The sequence below is a fragment of the Helianthus annuus genome, chromosome 13 (assembly GCF_002127325.2).
Source record: "Helianthus annuus cultivar XRQ/B chromosome 13, HanXRQr2.0-SUNRISE, whole genome shotgun sequence".
NCBI classification, from domain to species: domain Eukaryota; kingdom Viridiplantae; phylum Streptophyta; class Magnoliopsida; order Asterales; family Asteraceae; genus Helianthus; species Helianthus annuus.
In genome coordinates this window covers 58,059,900-58,078,099 of record NC_035445.2, presented here as the reverse complement: position 1 = coordinate 58,078,099, position 18,200 = coordinate 58,059,900, and the positions used below count along the sequence as shown (strand labels likewise).

General features: G+C 38.6%; 1 non-coding gene across 1 annotated transcript; it reads left to right on the top strand.

The window, feature by feature from the left end:
* The first annotated feature begins 17,601 nt into the window (after positions 1-17,601).
* Positions 17,602-17,708, top strand: LOC118486166. The gene has a single exon (XR_004878022.1). It is a non-coding gene; the product is annotated as a small nucleolar RNA R71 (small nucleolar RNA).
* Positions 17,709-18,200: the final 492 nt, after the last annotated feature.

The window sequence follows — 18,200 nt, the reverse complement described above, 5'->3', positions numbered from 1 at the left end:
GATGATAAGCAGATTCTTATTCTGAAACGAAATTGTGAGAAGTTGAAAGCCGAAAATGACAAACTGTTAAATAATTTGAACAGTTTGACATTTGAAAACAAGAAGTTGAAAGAAAAAGAAAAAGTTTTTGAAGAAAAAGTTAAAGGTTTTGAAATTGAAAAAACAAGAAGTGAAAAAGAATTTCAAAATCAAATAAAAAATCTTGAAGATGGGAGAAATGTTTTTAGTCAAAACAACATTGAAAAGCAAAAATTGATCAATTCTCATCTTCAGAAATTATTAAACTTGAAAAAGAATGTGAATGTGCTCAAAAGAAAAACAAAGAGTTAGAAAAAGAACTTGAAAGCAACAAGAAATCCTCAGAAAATGAAGATTTCTGGATTAAGCTGGAAAACAAGAATCTGGGAGCAAATGAAGCGAAATTTCAAGAACAGATAAAAGTTTTGGAAAATGAAAAATCTGTTCTTGAAAACGTGAAAAATGAGAATGAAAAATCTATCAAGTCTCTTCTTGAAAGAATATCTCAGCTTGAAAATGAAGCTGAGAATTCAAGAAACAAGATTGATGAACTTGAGAAGAAATTGATAGGTTTTGTGACTGCATCAGACAGTTTGAAGTTTCCCTGTCCAAAACCAATCAATTCAATTCCAATAAGTGACGATGTCACAAACTTTGACAATGTCAAAGTTGAAGATTGCGATGAGAAATCTGATGATGTAAATGAAAAATTAGAAAAACAAAAATTGTTTTTAGAATTAAAAGAAATGTTTCAGAAAACTGTTCTGCAATCAACTGAAAAAGGTGAATGCTCTAAGCAAAAACCTGTTAAGAAGAAAGTGGAACAGAAACAAAAAGATAATAAAAGTTCATCAGATCGATCATTCAATCGCAATAAAAAATTACAAAGAGTAAAAAATGAAAACTCAAAAAATGTTGGTAATAAGTGGTGCAGGTCGGACCACAGTGCTCAAAAGCCAAATCTAGCTAAGAAGAGGAGAAACGACTATCACAAGGCCAAACAGTGTTATGACTTGAATGTTTGGTACGAAGGTGATAACTGGTACGATAACAGGATGTGTTACAGATGCGGTTATCAAGGACACATTGCTGTTAACTGCCAGAGTCGGTATTTTGAGACAAGAAGATGCTTTAATTGTCAAATTAAAGGTCACATTGCCAGGGATTGCCCAAGGAGATCAAATGAAAGATCGAGGGTTGTATCTCAGAAAGTGGCAAAAGTTCCAGTCAAGGTCAAGCCCGAAGAACTGAAAGTTCAAGAACCAAAAGTTCAAAAACCAAAAGTTCAAGAACAGAAAGTTCAAGAGATGAAAGTGAAGCTTTCTCAAGGGCAAAAAGACAGACTGAGGAAGAAGAGGAAGAAAGCTAGAGAGTATTTGGAAAAGATTTTGTCCTCGGGTTCATCCGTTGGAAAGAATAAGAGTTCTGATGAATCAACTCCCTCGGCTGCAAAGTCAAGCAAGATGAATTCATCAGATACAAATTTGAGGACGAAAGAGGAAAAGAAGAAGAAGAAAATGGTCGGCGATGAATCTGACAGGTCAAAGTCAGACAAGCCACCTGCAGGCAATGATTCTGGTTCGTCAAAGCCAGAGGAGCCATTGGTTGAGGTAAAAAAGGAGAATTCAGATTTAACAATGGATGAAGCAAATTTTCCACCATTGTTGAATAAGAATTCGAAATCACCCAAGGACCGTCAGGCTTGGGTGAATCTGTTTAAATAGAAAAACCTGACTTGCCGGAGTTCCCAGGTTGGTAAGCGTGGAACATGAATCGGCATTTCTTGAGAAATTTCACTTTGGTGGTTTTTCGCCTCAAATGTGGTAAATCAGGGACATTAAGTTGTACTTGATTTTCTACAAATGTTGTTTGGTTTTTGAAACTGAAATTGTAAAACCTATCATGTGGATGATGAAAACATGATGATGAAGTTAACCCCAAACCTACAAATGTTTGGTAAACAAACTAATTTTTCCGAAAAAACCATTTTGATTGAAACAAACTTAAGGGTTTTGAAATCACAATGGGAAAATAGTTTGTTGTGAGGGGGAGTTCTGATTGTTTTTGTATGAGGATGGTGAATTGAGGTAATTCACATAATGTTGTCATATTTCTTGTATAGTTTGTTTTCAATTTTTCCTTAGAAAATCAAAATTGAAACATATTTTGACTTTAGGGGGAGTAATAAAATTTTGAAAATTTAAAAAAATTGAAAAATAAAATGAGATTTGTTGCAAAAAGAGGAGATGATAGTACATCGGAGGACTATCACTGCATGCTAAAGATTTGTAAAGTCAAAAATGTTTTTAAACAAGTCTTACTAATGATGTGTCAGTAGACTTCACACAGTTAGTAAATTGTATTCGAGATATAAACCTAAATTCAAACTTGCTTAGTTTGTGGGGAACACTACTTGGATATATAGGTAACCCCTGAAATCTCGTTTGAAAGGTTTCTTATTTTGAAATACTAGGTTTTTATACTCAATGATGTCTGGGGTATTATTCCGGGACTTCTGCTGAATGGAAGTTCTGACCTAGTCCTTGGATAATACTTTCCTCATATGCTTGAAACATAACATTAGCCCTCAGCTGATTAGACAATAAAATTGATAATCAATTGTTATAGCTAAAAGATCTCCTAAAGGGGACATACTGCAAAGTCGGAACTGATATCTCTCTGCGCATACGGAAGTATCGACCTGAGATCCCTCAGTCCTCGCACATCCCCTAATTTATATACAAATATCATTCGTAGTATACTTACCTGTAAATCTGAATATTGGGATCTGGATACGGGAGTATATTCAAGAGGTGGGACACGCAAATAAGTCTAAGATCTAAAACATTAAATACGTATCTTGAATCAATTGAAAATTTGTGTAGAAGTTTAAAGTGGACAACAATACTGACAATCAGAAGTGAATTTGTTTTTAACATATGCTGATTAATCAAGATCAATGGTGTTAGTGATATGTCTCAAAATCCGATATGATCCTCTTGCACAATCTCTCAAAAATAGTGTTTGTTTGTTGTTTGTTTCAGTTTTTCAACGAATTAAAAATCCAAAAATATTGTGTTTTTGTTTTGAAATTTGAAAACTACAAAAAGATTTTCGACAACTGAGTGTGAAGAGCTGATTTTCGACATTTCAAGTGCTAAACATGTTGAACTTATGGTTTAGGAGAGAGTGAGTGAAAATGTGAAGATTTTGAAATGGCTAAAGGGGTTCATTAACTTGAAATTTATAGTTGAATGTTAACCTCCATTTTGATCTTCATAGTTTTGTTAATGTTAAATCTGAAATTGTTCTTATTAGTGTTTGAGATTTGTGTAGGTGTTTGAGCTGAACAGAGAAAAAAGCCAGGATATGATTTCAATGGTGATAACAAATTCCAGACAACGATCCCAGCTCGATGATAGGGGGAGTCTGATGAGAGTTAGATCCAGAGAAAGATCCAGGCACATGATTCCATCTAAAGAAAACATGATTCCAGGAGAAATTTCTGAAGAAGACCAATCAAGATTGAAGAGCCCTAGAGATTGTTCAAGACTAAAGAAGTACAGACATGAAGTTGCCAAAGATTTGATGAACGACTCCATCAACATCTGAGGGGGAGTCTGTTGGTGCATTTCATCTGTTGATTTCGTCTTGGATCAAGTCTTTGTCTTAGAATGTTATTTTAGGGTTCATTGTACGAGAAATCAGGAAATTATATGTGTTTAGTGTGCTAGGTTCGCTTATATGGTCATATGTTAGGAGGTTCACTTATTTGGTCAACTAGGGAGGAGATCCGCTTATATGACATGATGTAGGTCCGCTTATATGGACATGTCCATATAAGCGAACCCACCATGACTATATATAGGGGACACATGAGCGGATCTAGGAGTGGAGGTGATGGTCTTGTAAGGTACGGCGAAGCCCTGCCATTTTGTCTCCAGAGCTTGTAATTTGTCAATAGATCAATAAACGAGACGTTAAATAGTGAAATCAAGCTACACGAAGACAGAATCAATGAATTCCGCCTCTGATTCTATCTAAGCACTCTTCTGATCGACTCGTCAGGTCATCTAACGATCCTACAGTATACACACCACTTATATATTAAATAAATTAGTCATCAACTATAAGGGACCAAAATGGATGTGAATGAAAAGATATTTAGCTGGCCTTGGCCAGCAAAACTTGCGGCGAACCTTCACTACAGCCGAGACATGGCTGATCAGCCATTGGCTGATTTTGGGCTCCAATCTTCCCACCTAATTGCATTTAATCCCATTTAAACATTAACCCTAATCCCTCCCTATATGTACATCATTTCCTTCACTTATTTCCACTTTCCAACTCCAAAAAACACTCTCAAAAACACTCTAAATCACTCAAAAATTCCCAGCTTTGAGCAGAAAGTTTAAGGGATTCAAAGTGAGTTCTAACTCACTTCCTCAACTATTTTCTTCTTGTTTCTTCTTCTAAATTACTTGGATAACCTCTAGGAAGGTTTTCACAAGATTACCATGGTAATCTAAGGTGAAACCTCACCATATTTGAGGCCCAAAGTGAGTTTGATTTTCTGATTTTTTTATGTTCATGCAACTTCATTTTTACATACTTGTTTTCACCATTTCTTCTTCTACAAAGCTTGGAATACCTATTGGAGTGTTTCCACAAGATTACCAAGGTAATCTAAGGTGGAACATCACCATTTTTAGGTCCAAACTTTCTGTTTTGAAGAAACTTGGTTAAACTTTTATAAACATAACTTTTCTTGACTGAATCTTGTACCTAGCAACCTCCTAAACCCCTCAATGGTTGTGGGACTTGTTGGGGACGATTCTTACAAGTTTAGTGGTACAAACAACCTCTAAACTTTCTGATTTGTTAGGGTTCAATACAACCCACAAGTGTTGTAATCACATAAGTTTGTCATAGTTCATATGGTGAGAGTTATGTTAGATGCATGTGTGAACTTGGATGCCTTGGCATTTCAAACTTGATTCCACACCTCACTTGATGATTACTTGTTAATACAATAGGTATTTCTTTATTTCTTGTAATTCATGACCCTCCGAATCATCCTTGTGATGATTTCGTGTAGTGGTGAATCATATAAAGAGGATTTAACCTCCATGCTTGACTTACATGATACTACATGATATCTATGATTAGACTTAGTTGTAGGATATTAATATAACTATATAAGTATACATACATACATACATATATATATATATATATATATATATATAAATATATATATATATATATATATATATATATATATATATATATATATATATATATATATATATAAACTTGGCCAAGTTTATGATAATAATCGGTTAATGGTTATTCATCATGAACTAGGGCTAACTTATATTCTAAGATTCACGTTATTGATTCTAATGGGCAAATTGGGACCGATGAAACCACACGTAACTTAGTGTCATAAACGAGTACTTAGAACTAGATAATACTTTTGTATACATACTTTTGGTACTTTAAATTCCAAATCCGAATCTTCCATCCGTTAACTAACACACCTTCATTTACCCTTGTAGGGTGACCTCGGTGTTCCATTCTCCAACTTATACTTTATCTTGTACAGAATTCAAAGGAAAGCTTTGCAAAACCGTGAGTACACTTGACCTATTTTACATTTTACACCTTTTGGGTGCAACATGTTAGCTTATTAAAATCACAAACACTTATACTTTATCTTTACGCACTAACAATCCAATACATGCATGCATACGTTATACTTGATTCGTTAATCTAGGTTTGTTCGTTTTGTGATTAAACTTGTTATTAACTTCGATCGAGCCTACCCTTAACATGTATAGCGCTATAGGAGTAACGCACCGCCTATGAACATTGGATTATGTTAAGATTCTTTTACTTGCATTAAACTTTGGTTTGACTTCATTATTCACATGCTAGATTTACGTTAATCTTGATAACATAGTTTGCCATATGGATTCGTTTAAACATTTTTATACTTACGCTATGTACTTAAAACTTGTGTACTCGCCAATGCTTTTGTGTTGAACTATACTTTTAACATGTTGCAGGTTGACGATGATGATTATCATGAAATCTAGTAGAGACGACATTAGAAACTCATAAATAAATGCTAGATTTGTTATCTTATTTTGATTAAACTTGTTGTATTTTGAATTTTCGAAAGTTGTACTTGACAATTTGTGGTATGCAATGAAATCGGTTTTGAATTAATTATTGTCACATAGTGTTATAAAGTCTTTGAGCAATCTATTTCGTCTCACTCTGATGTTTCCGCCATGGGTTGGGGTGTGACAGAAAGTGAGTGTTCGTGTTCTTCATCTTATTACTTGTTTCTGTGTTCGTTGATCTATCAAGGGGATTCCGCACCCTTGATTGATTGTCAATCTCGTATCGATCCACGTGCGATAGGGACCAACAATTGGTATCAGAGCATTCAGCTCTTATTGTATGGTTCGAGATTGATTCACAGGAATCAAGTTTTTGTTCGAAGAAGTTTTCAGACGTCAACCATCCGTGATCATTAGGGTTTCCTAAATTTTGTCGATAAACTTGCATTACCGTGAAGTCACAGTTTTGCGATTTACCAAAAACACAGAAATTTTAGGAATTTTGGACTATTCCGAATTTGTTACAGAGTACCAAATTTGCCACAAGGTTCCAAATTTGTAACAGTTCTGGATTTGTGAACCTGTTCCGGATTTGTTATTAAGGTTTTCCGAATTTGTTGTTTTGATCTGAATTTAAGGTTCCAAATAACAAAGTTCTGGATTTATTAAAGTATAAATCTGAATTTGTGAAGAATAAATCTGTCTGAATTTAAGTTTCAAGGTGTCAGAATTTGAGAAGTATCAACCTGTCCGGATTTAAGTTTCAATGATTTCGAAATTGTGAAGTATAAACTTGATCCGAATTTAAGGTTCCAAATAACAAAGTTCTCACAAAAAGATGCTTTGTAATTATTTTTCAGTTTGTTTAGTTATGTTTTGAAAAATATCAGAAATACCAAAAAGATTTTCCTTTTAAAAGGTCTCCCATTTTGAATTGACAGGTGGTTGTTTTTGCATATCTAGCTAAAATATTGGTTTATCTATAATCTGAAAAAGACTAATGGTTTTTTGAGATACTTGTTTGTGTTTCTAATCAGATTGAGGCAGTTATCAAAATGAAGTACATAACTCAAGTGGAATGCAGATTGGGAGTGGAGTGCAGAATTTGTGAAGATGCATGGTAGGATCCTTCTATTACATTGCACAGAGATATAGCAGAGTTGCAGATAGTTTGTCTAATCAGAGATTTCTAGCTCACAGAACTACAATGAATAAATATTTTTTTGAGATTGGAAGCATCAACTAAGGGGGAGTCTATTGATGCCAGAATCTATGTGTAGCTGAAACTATCCAAAGACCAAAAGATTACAAGATGTTTGAAGACAAAATTACACTATGAAGCTATTGTCAAGAGGGAGTTTGTTGGTGCATGTTATGTAACAACAGTTTAATAGTTTAATAGCTTAGTTTTTAGATATTTTGAATTGGGATTAACATTTGTGTTTAGCTTGTTTAGAGTTGTAATGGGCTTGGAGAATGGCCTAGCCCAGCCCAAAGCCAGTATGCAAACATGTAGTATATAAGTATGTTTTGCATTAGGGTTTTGGTTAATCCTTAGAGTTAGTCTTCCTAGAGCATTCTAGGGAGAGAGAGAAAACGCAGAGAAGAGAGAAAGATGAGATAGAGAGTTGGAGTCTTGAATTGATTGTAACATTCTTGTTAGATAATCAATAGAAGACGGTTTGAAAGTGATTGTTCGTGTTCTTCATCTTATTACTTGTTTCTGTGTTCGTTGATCTATCAAGGGGATTCCGCACCTTTGATTGATTGTCAATCTCGTATTGATCCAAATGTGATAGGGACCTACAGATCTCCTACTGTCAACACACTTTGCCCAATCAGAATCAATAAATGCAATTAGTTCAAACACATCACTCTTCTTAAACATAACCCCAAATCCATGAGCCTTTTTAAGTACCCTAACAACCTTAGAGTTATTTGAGTATGAGTAATAGTGGAATGCCAAAAAGCTTTACATTTTTCCACACTATTAAAGCATGGCAACACAAAACTACAAGCATTACCACAAAAGTACAATCCATCAGCCTGTCTACCAGTCACCATGATTTTCTTTGAGCATAAATCCTGAATGAAAGAATATCTTTATCAAAAACTACCCTTAACTTGTTATCTATAGATAACCTATGAACATAAACTAAATTAACACAATATTCAAAAACAACAAAAACATCTTTTAAAATAGCATCTTTTAAACACAGTATTCAGGAATAATAAAACATTTTTAAATAAAATATAAAACTAAGAAAATATGAGACACATTATTTCAACACCCTCCTCCCAATATCATTATGTTGTTGTGGTAATAATGTTTGTAAACTTGTCTGTAAGTTGCCTTGCAGGATTCACTCCAATAGTTTGAATGACCCCTGATGCGATGTTTTCCCGAAGGAAAAAAAATCCCAAAGCGTTAGTCTGGTCAGGGAATACGAAATTAGCAGCAATAGATGTCACACCCCCAAAATCCACACACGGAGTACCACCGCATGGAGGCGTGACATGACCAGGATCAAGCCACCAATCAAATTGAACATATCAGTAAATAGTAAAAGTTATTCATCAATACGAAAGGTGTTTTCAAAACTAAACATAAATCAAATGTGTAGCGGAAGCATTAATGTAAAAATCCAACATAAGTATCAAGTTCTCATAATATAAATGTTTAACATGGAACTCAACAGTCCATGTGCCCACAACGATTGCGCCTCTCGTGCAAGCTCCATGAGTACCTATGGTCCTGCAAGGCATGTAACAGAGAGTCAACAACTAGTTGAGCGAGTTCACAGTAAGTAAGTTCGTAGTAGTAAGTTCTTTTCGTAACATGTGGCTCTACTAGGCCGATAGTATGTTCTATTAGTGGGGGCTTCCCATATTTATATATACACTAGACTATTTGTAACCATAAGTGTTCTTCTTAACCCGAGAACAGTAGTACGTACAAGGATTACGTAGGTTTTACGTAAGCGTCCTTCTCAACCCGAGGACAGTGGTACGCGGGGGTTTACGTAGGTTTTACGTAAGTGCCTATCACAACCCGAGGCAGTAGTGAATATAAGTTTACGTAGGTTTTACGTAAGTGTCCTTCGCATCCTTAGGACAGTGATGAGTACAAGTATACGTAGGTTTTACGTATGTATCCTTCGCATCCGAGGACGATGGTAGATAGTCTAGTAACAGTGTAAGTACAATCCCATTCCTTCAATCCCATTCCCAACCCCGGGAATCCCATGCCTTGGTAAGAGTGTGAACTCACCTTGGTTTGCTCGGCAGATACACAGAAAGTCAATCAAGCTATATGGTGGTCAACCACGTCCTACCATGGTTACCATACAAGTCAGGTTCATATTCAAGTAGTGCACGTATATTCTACACGTATTGTACACAAGTAACGATCATGGCATACACGTCTAGCATGGAAGTTCAACAACAGTGCTAGTTCAACAGTAAAAATCATGTAGCAAACAAAGCCCAACAGTATGGCCCAATTACCTAAGCACGTAACAGTGTGCAAGTCCAAATCAGTGTGCATGTGTTCGTGGTCTCGAGTCGAGACTAGAGGTCTCGAGTCGAGACTAGAGATCTCGAGTCGAGACTAGGCGGTCTCGAGTTGTTGGCTTAAAGATCTCGAGTCGAGACTAAGAAGGTCTCGAGTCCTGCATGTACTAGTCGAGACTAGACGGTCTCGAGTCGCAACAGGACCCGCAACCGTGGACTCGAGTTGTGCTGTTTGTGCCGATGATGTGTGGTCTCAAGTCGAGACTGTGAGTTCTCGACTCGCAATCTGTGTCGAGACTAAGTGTGTAACAACTTCCTTATTTGCAGCTCATAATTTCCGTAACAGTTGCTAACAGTTTTGGCAGTTTTAAACCGGATTAAACAACATTCAATTCAGAATCAAACATATTCGTTCAACCCTAATCATCATCTAATCAAGAACAATTAATCAAGATCATACGAACATACAACCGGATCATCCGACTAACAAACTCAAAGACTAACATGTAACAGTCTGAATCATAACATAAATTATTCGGATCAATTATGACAACAATACTACTAAACACTCATGCATATCTAAAACCCTAGTTTCAATCAGGTTTAACATTTCTAACAGTTTGCAAGTTCTCATTTTACCAAGAAGAATACAAACTAATATTATAACCATATGCATGTTCCTGTTTTTCATAACTTCATCAATCCCCCTACTAGCATAGAATCCTAAATATCATGTAATAACATACATCAATGATCAGACAACCAAACCATAACAAGACACTAACCGAAAGTAAGTGTCGGGGTGAGATGGAGTGATGAACTGCGATCCGAAGAAGATCCAAAGTAGGTTCTTGCCGTCGGTTCCGAGAGGGAGAGTAGAGAGGTTAGGGTTTTTTGTGTGTTAGTGTTTCTGCATAATGAGGATTACACCTCCCCCCCCCTAATGTTATGTTGTGCGCAAATAAAAGAATGGGCCTGACCCATTACGGGTTGCCCTTGGTCTCGAGTCAAGCATAGTGGGCCGAGAATAGTGTGTGGCGAGGGACAAGGTGTGCGGCCCAGTTTATTTTATATATATACACAAAACACATTCATGTAACACATAGCATTACCTTAAAACCATGAATCACGTAATCACATAGAGTTCATACAGGTTAACACGTAATACAAGAGACGGTTCTAAAATACGAGTTGTCACATTATCCCCAAGTTGAAAGAAATTTCGTCCCGAAATTTGGTACGTACTCACTGAGGAAGCTAGTTAAGTTGCATGGTTTTCCTGGTTTTCCTGGGGTGTCACATCCTCCCCCCGTTGATCTGGAATTTCGTCTCGAAATTCCGCAGTAGCTTCAGCCTCAGCAGCGGTTGTACTATTCGCGAACAATTGGTGATACTTTTGTTTCATCTGATCTTCGTGTTCCTAGGTGAACTCTGGGCCACGACGAGAGGTATTCTAGTGTGCTTGAGGACCTTAACATCCCGGTCCGTGATTTCGACTGGTTCCTCGACGAATCGCAACTGTTTGGCGATAGTGAGCTCCTTCAAAGGAACTATGAGGGTCTCATCTGACAGACACTTCTTCAGATTCGACACGTGGAAAACTTTGTGAACTGCACCGAGTTCTGTTGGTAGGTTTAGTTTGTAGGCCACCTTGCCTATTCTTTCTATGATTTCAAACGGTCCGACATACCGTGGATTAAGTTTACCCCATTTGCCAAAACGAACCACACCCTTCCAGGGTGAGACTTTGAGTAGCACTCGATCCCCAACTTGAAATTCTAGTGGTTTCCTGCGCTTATCAGCGTAGCTTTTCTGACTGTCACGAGCCACCGCCATGCGTTGCCGTATCTGAGCAATCCGTTCAGTAGCATCAACTACCATTTCTGGACCTGTGATTTGACTATCCCCCACCTCTGCCCAACAGAGAGGTGACCGGCATTTACGTCCGTACAATGCCTCGAATGGAGCGGCTTGGATGCTGGTGTGGTAACTGTTATTGTACGAAAACTCCACTAAAGGGAGATGCTTTTCCCATCTACTGCCGAAATCGATAACACATGCCCGAAGCATGTCTTCTAGAGTTTGAATAGTGCGTTCAGACCGCCCATCCGTCTGAGGGTGATAAGCTGTGCTCATGTCTAACCGAGAGCCAAAAGATTTGTGCATCGCTTGCCACAGTTCTGAAGTGAATCGTGCATCGCGATCCGAAATGATAGAGGTGGGCACCCCGTGCCTCGAGACCACTTCCTTCAAGTAGATGTCTGCTAATGTGGAGAACTTGTCCGTTTCTTTGATTGCCAAGAAATGAGCAGACTTTATGACTCGATCCACGATCACCCAAATAGTATCGTTCCCACGCTGGGATCTAGGTAAGCCAGTAACAAAATCCATGGAAATTTCCTCCCATTTCCATTGTGGTATTTTGGGTTGCTGAAGTAGGCCAGACGGTTTCTGATATTCTGCCTTGACTCTCGCACAAGTCAAACATTTTCCGACGTAAGTTGCAATGTGGGCCTTCATACTAGGCCACCAATATGTAGTTCTGATATCGTAGTACATCTTATCTGATCCAGGATGTACCGAGTAGCGAGACTTATGTGCTTCATCCATTACAAGCTCGCGTAAGTTGCCATATATGGAAACCAAATACGCCCCGTTACATAATAGGCGCCGTCTTCCTTCTGTTCTAATCGTTGCCTTGAGCCAGGTAAGGCTTCAGCCCTGACGTTTTCTGGTTTCAATGCTTCTACCTGAGCATCTCGTATTTCAGCAGGAAGTCTGGATTGGATAGTAAGCTGTAAGGCTCGCACGCGTCTGGGTGTAGTATCTTTTCGACTGAGAGTGATGTGCGTAAAGTGTGTTATATTTTTAGATATATATTTAAGCCCTTTTTTACACTTTTAGCCAAGTTTTAAATTTATAAAACACGATATTCACTAACACTAAACACACATATGGGCAAGTGCACCCATCGTGGATGTAGTATAGTGTTGGTAAGATACCGAGGTCGTCCAAGGACACAAGAGCTTTTAATACCGGTTTATCCTCAACGTCTAATCAAATCAAAAAGGTTAGAAAAATGTTTTAAATTAAGAAAATAAAAACTAACTAAATGCTGAAAATAAAAATAAAATAAAAACAGATAGACAAGATGAATCACTTGGATCCGACACGTGTATTAGTATAACCTTTGATTATTTTCGCACTTTTGCACTTGTTTAAGAGATTATCTTAGTTATTGTAGTAGGCCCCTCTTTTGAAGGCGACGTTACCCTCAACCCAGTAGTTTGAGTCAGCAAGGATACAATCCTAAGGGGTCGGATTATTGAAAGATAATGAATTAAGTTATTAATGCAAATTGTAGTAGGCCCCGCTTCTGGCGGTGACGTTACCCTCGGCTAAGTAGTCTGAGTCAGCAGGGATACAGTCCTAAATAGCCGGGTTATAGTATTAATAGTAGTTAACTTATGAGGGGGTCAAAGAGTTTGGATCCCCGCCATCCAATACCTATGGGCATTGAAGGAGATCCTACTAAATTTGACCCAGGTCCCAAGCAGGACCTCTAAACGCTGAACAAGGGCAAGACCCTTACCAAACCGTTCCCTTAACCCCCGACCAGGTAGCCAACATACCTCCATATAGACCGTGGAGATATGAATGGTGAAAATCTTTTATTTTATATAGACAGTAAAATAATGCCCAGACACCACGGACAAACGATAAGGAAAGATCACCTTCAACATAAGTAACTAGTTATTAAAGTCATTAATACAAAACCAAATAAAAAGTGCAAAAGATTAAAAATAAAAAGTATTATACTAAACACTTGTCTTCACCAAGTGATGTAAGAGACTTAGGCAAACATGGCCTTGATTGTCAAGAACTCTTACGATCAATCTTGGATCCCGAGACGACTCACACACTCTATGATGGACAATGGATGATGGTGGTGGATGATGGTGTTATGGTGGTGGTGGGTGGTGGATGAAGTGTGAGAGAGGTGGTGTGCCAAGGGATGAGAGAGAATGAAGCCAAGCTCCTCTATTTATAGGCTGAACAGAAGGCTGGACACGGCCCCGTGTCCGCTGGACACGGCCCCGTGCTCGTCTAACATTCTCTCACTTCATTAATTGTAATTGCGAATTACAATTAATGCGCCTGCTGTACTTTCACCACGCCCCCGTGCTCGCTGGACACGGCCCCGTGGTGGGCAATGGAAGCTTCTACTGGTTTGTCTTTTCTGCTGCTTCCTGGGCACGCCCCCGTGTTCGCTGGACACGGGGCGTGTTCAGACTCTGTTTCTTCTCCTTTGCCTTGGGAGATGCCGTTGAGGGTCCGGGCAGTCCACTTTTGTTCCTTTTCTTGTATTTATGGTAGAATTAGCTGCCTTTTTGCTTCTTTTGTGATTTTGAGCTCATTTCATCCTGAAAATACAAAAGGAAGACAAAAACACTCTTTTTCCAACATTAGTACTTAAAAAGGGTTAGTTTTATGCCTTAATTGTTGTGATTTATATGTTGCATTTTACACACATCAAATACCCCCACACTTGAACTTTTGCTTGTCCTCAAGCAAAACTCTTTAAATGTGGCTTACACTCCCAAATGGAATAGGTAGAAGAGAAGTTTTTTAGCTTGTCCTAGAGTGTCGGGAATCCAAGGTTTTTATAGGTTTTATTTTTATTTATTTACAATCCTATTCGTTATGATTTATTTTGAACTTTTCATAAGATGAATTACTTATTTGGGCATAGCATGCCTTATTAAAATTCCATATATATACAAGTTCACATACCTCACGGGAGATCACTCAACACTCGGCCGAAGGTGTATATTTTAGTGAATCACTCGAGAGCGGCACGGAACTTACGTCTTCCATAGGCTTGCCAAGCAATCAATCCTCCTCCTTTTTAACTTTTTACCTTTGTAAATATCAAGAGGACTTTTGGGGTGAAGGCTTGGGTTTAAAGGTGGGTGGTTGGTTAGTGGTTAGTAAAAAGGGCGAAAATCGTAACAAGCGTCGGTTTTCGTGAAGTACCTTGTTTTTAGTGACTTTTTATTTTGAAGTATTTCTCCAAACAAGCTTTTGTAGCTTTTGTTTGTTTTTGACTTCATCATCATCATTTTTTTTTAAACGTCACATAAAAAGGTGAGTTTACGAAAAAGCGAACTTGTTACTAAAATAAAAAAAATTAAAAAGGTTTTTGGTGGGTAAAAAGGGTTTTGGGGTAATGAAATGAAAGGTTTAGGCTCAAAGGGGCTATCTAGGGGGATTTTGGGTAGGTAAAAAAAATGAAAAATAATAGTTTTGAAAGAAAAATGGTTAGTCCTAATGCCTCCATCATTTACTTACTTGGGTTTAAGTTGGTAAGGACCGGGAATGTATCGTCGTGGCAAGTTCTAGATTTGTAAGGACCGAGCGGCTATTCACACAAGAAACGAACAATGAGCATTTAATCTAAATATGTGTATTTTTATGCTCAATAAAGACTCAAAACTCACTTTTGTGGGAATGGGTTTTTAATGTGACCAAGCATATATAATCGAATTTTTAACTAGACTTGTTATACCGTTTCATAATTTTCTTATGTTGGTTCTTTTTTATCACGACGCTATCGGTTGTAAACTTGTAAAAATATAACCTTTTTAGAACTTGTTATCCCCAACTTAAACTAAGACAAGTAAATAATAAAAAAATGAAAAAGTTTTTGAAAAAATTTGGGGTGTTTAGCGGTTCCAATAGAGTTTTGTGTAAGGCTTGTGTTTAGGATTTTGCAAAATTTCAAGGTTTTAGCATCCCCCCCACACTTAGATTACACATTGTCCTCAATGTGTCCAAAAATAAAGTTTTTGGTTGATTAGAATGTATAAAAGTGTGTTAAAAAGCAAAGATTTATGTTACTGGCATCCTGGACACGGCCCCGTGTTGACCGGGCACGGCCCCGTGGTCAAGTGCCAGTAACAAAAATTATAGAATTGAAACAGAAGCCTGGACACGGGGGCGTGTCCGCTGAACACGGCCCGTGTCCAGTTACCTGAACTGGGTGATTTTCTGCAGGGGCTCAGCATGGGGCCGTGTTGGTTGAGCACGGCCCGTGTTGAGCCTTCTGTGATGGAGATTTTTGTCGGGTTGCTCTGTTCTTCGTGCATGGTTCCATTTTTCTCGTTCCCTTTTTCATCCATTACCACCATGAGTGTGTTTTATTCTGCAAAAACTAAAAGATTAAACTAAACTAAGGATAGATCCGCGGAATGCCTCCGTGGTGCGCCACGTTTATAAGGGTCCTTGGCTAGACCCGATTCCCGGTTATATATCTTCTGAGTGGATTGCCTTGCTTCCCAAGTTACACCGTCGGAGAGCGGCATCCAAGCTTGAATCAATAACCTTCATGTAATTGACTGGGTCGTCGTCCTCTATTCTCTTCCCAACTCCGAACTTCACCTCATCGTCCCCATACCTCAAAGTCAGTGTCCCGTCATTCATGTCTACCACTGCTTGTGCTGTGGCAAGGAAGGGTCTCCCTAGGATAAGGGGGACCTCGGTGTCTTCCTCCATGTCGAGTATGACAAAGTCAACTGGATAAACGAATCTGCTTACCCTTACCAAGACATTCTCGATGACACCTTGTGGGAACTTGACTGATCGATCAGCGAGTTGTATGCTTATTTTTGTAGGGCTCGTGGTTCCCAAGCCAAGCCTTTTGAACATCGATGAGGGCATGAGGTTAATGCTAGCCCCTAAGTCGGCCAAGGCATTGTGAACGGGTGATTCCCCTATTGAGCATGGAATCGTGAAACTTCCGGGATCGATTTTCTTTTGGGGTAGTTTATTGAGTACGAGGGCAGAGCATTCTTCGCCTAAATTAACTAATTGCAAATTTTCAATTTTCTTTTTATGTGTAAGGAAGTCCCTCATAAATTTAGAGTATTTGGGCATTTGGGTTAGGACTTCGATAAAAGGAATATTGACATGCAATTGTTTTAACAGACTTTCGAATTTTGCGAACTGCTCATTGGTCTTTTGACGAATTAACCTACCGGGGTACGGAACTCGAGGAGCCTTGGTAGGCTCTGGTGATGGGGGAGAGTTCTTTTCCTGCAGATGTGTTGGCATTGTTTCTTCCGTTGGTGGAGGTACTTCTGCAGGCCCTACGGTGCGGTTTCGTAGTGTGATGAGGTGAACTTGCGCCTTTGGGTTTGTTTCGGTATTGCTAGGTAATGCGCCTTGCGGTCTCTCAGAAAAATTTTGTGCTAGTTGATTTATTTGTTTTTCTATGTTTTGAATGCTAGCTTGTTGATTCCTAAAATTAGATTCTAATTGTAGAAATCTTTCAGAGTTTTTCTTATCAGTGTCAGAGACGAGGCGAGATATAGTATCTTCGAGCCTTTCTCGTCCACCTTGTTGTTGAGTGAAATTTTGTGACTCATTTCTTGATTGCTGAAAGTTTGTTCGTTGGGTTTGTTGGTTACTACTATTACCGGTTTCCCTCCAACCAAGGTTTGGGTGGTTTCGCCATCCTTGGTTGTAAGTTCCCGTTGGAGGACCCGACGGCCTAGGTCTATTATCAATGTAGTTTACCATTTCTTGTTGATCGTCCGTTTCTTTCATGCAACTCCAATTTTCATGTGACCCACCACACCCTTCACAAGCCATAACCGAGACTGTTTTTGTCATTTCTAATTTTTTTATTTTTGAAGAAAGGGCCTCGATTTGGGCTTGTAAAGAGGTGCTTTCGTCGACCTTATGGGCGCCCGGGGCGATAGACTTATTTCCCCGGGGAGTGTGCCATTGAAAATTGGTTTGAGCAATTTCCTCAATCTGATTATATATTTCGTGTGGGCGTCGATTACCTAAAAGTCCCCCGGAGCTAGAATCAAGTGTCTGCCTAGTGTGTGGCAACAATCCATTGTAGAAAGTGGATACTTGTTGCCATATTGCGAGGCCGTGATGGGGACACTTGCGTAATAGCTCCTTGAACCTTTCCCAAGTTTCATATAAGGATTCCCCGTCCTCTTGTGAGTATGTATTAATTTCAGCCATTAATTTAGCAGTTTTAGAAGGAGGGAAATACTTATATAGAAACTTTTGGGCTAGTTCATCCCAGGTGTTTACCGATCCAGCTGGGAGGGTGTTGAGCCAAGCTTTCGCTCGGTCTTTTAGTGAGAATGGAAACATACGGAGGCGGATGGCGTCGTTTGATGCTCCATTGATCCGAAAGGTATCACATATTTCTAAGAAATTAGTTATATGTAGATGAGGATCCTCGTCCGCAAGCCCGTGGAAGGTTGCGGAGTTTTGGAGCATTTGTATCAAATGCGGTCGAAGTTCGAAGTTATTGGCTTCGACATTCGGAGCATTGATAGCGGCGCCTAGATTACCTACGGTGGGCCGTAGATAATCCATAAGGGTACGTTGGTCCGCCATTGGGGGTGGATCACCCGAAACCTTCTCTTGGTTTTTGGCTTTTAACCTTTTTCTGAGAAAGCGTTCGGGTTCTTCTAGCGGTTCCTTTATGTCTTTATTGGAACTGGAGCTCAT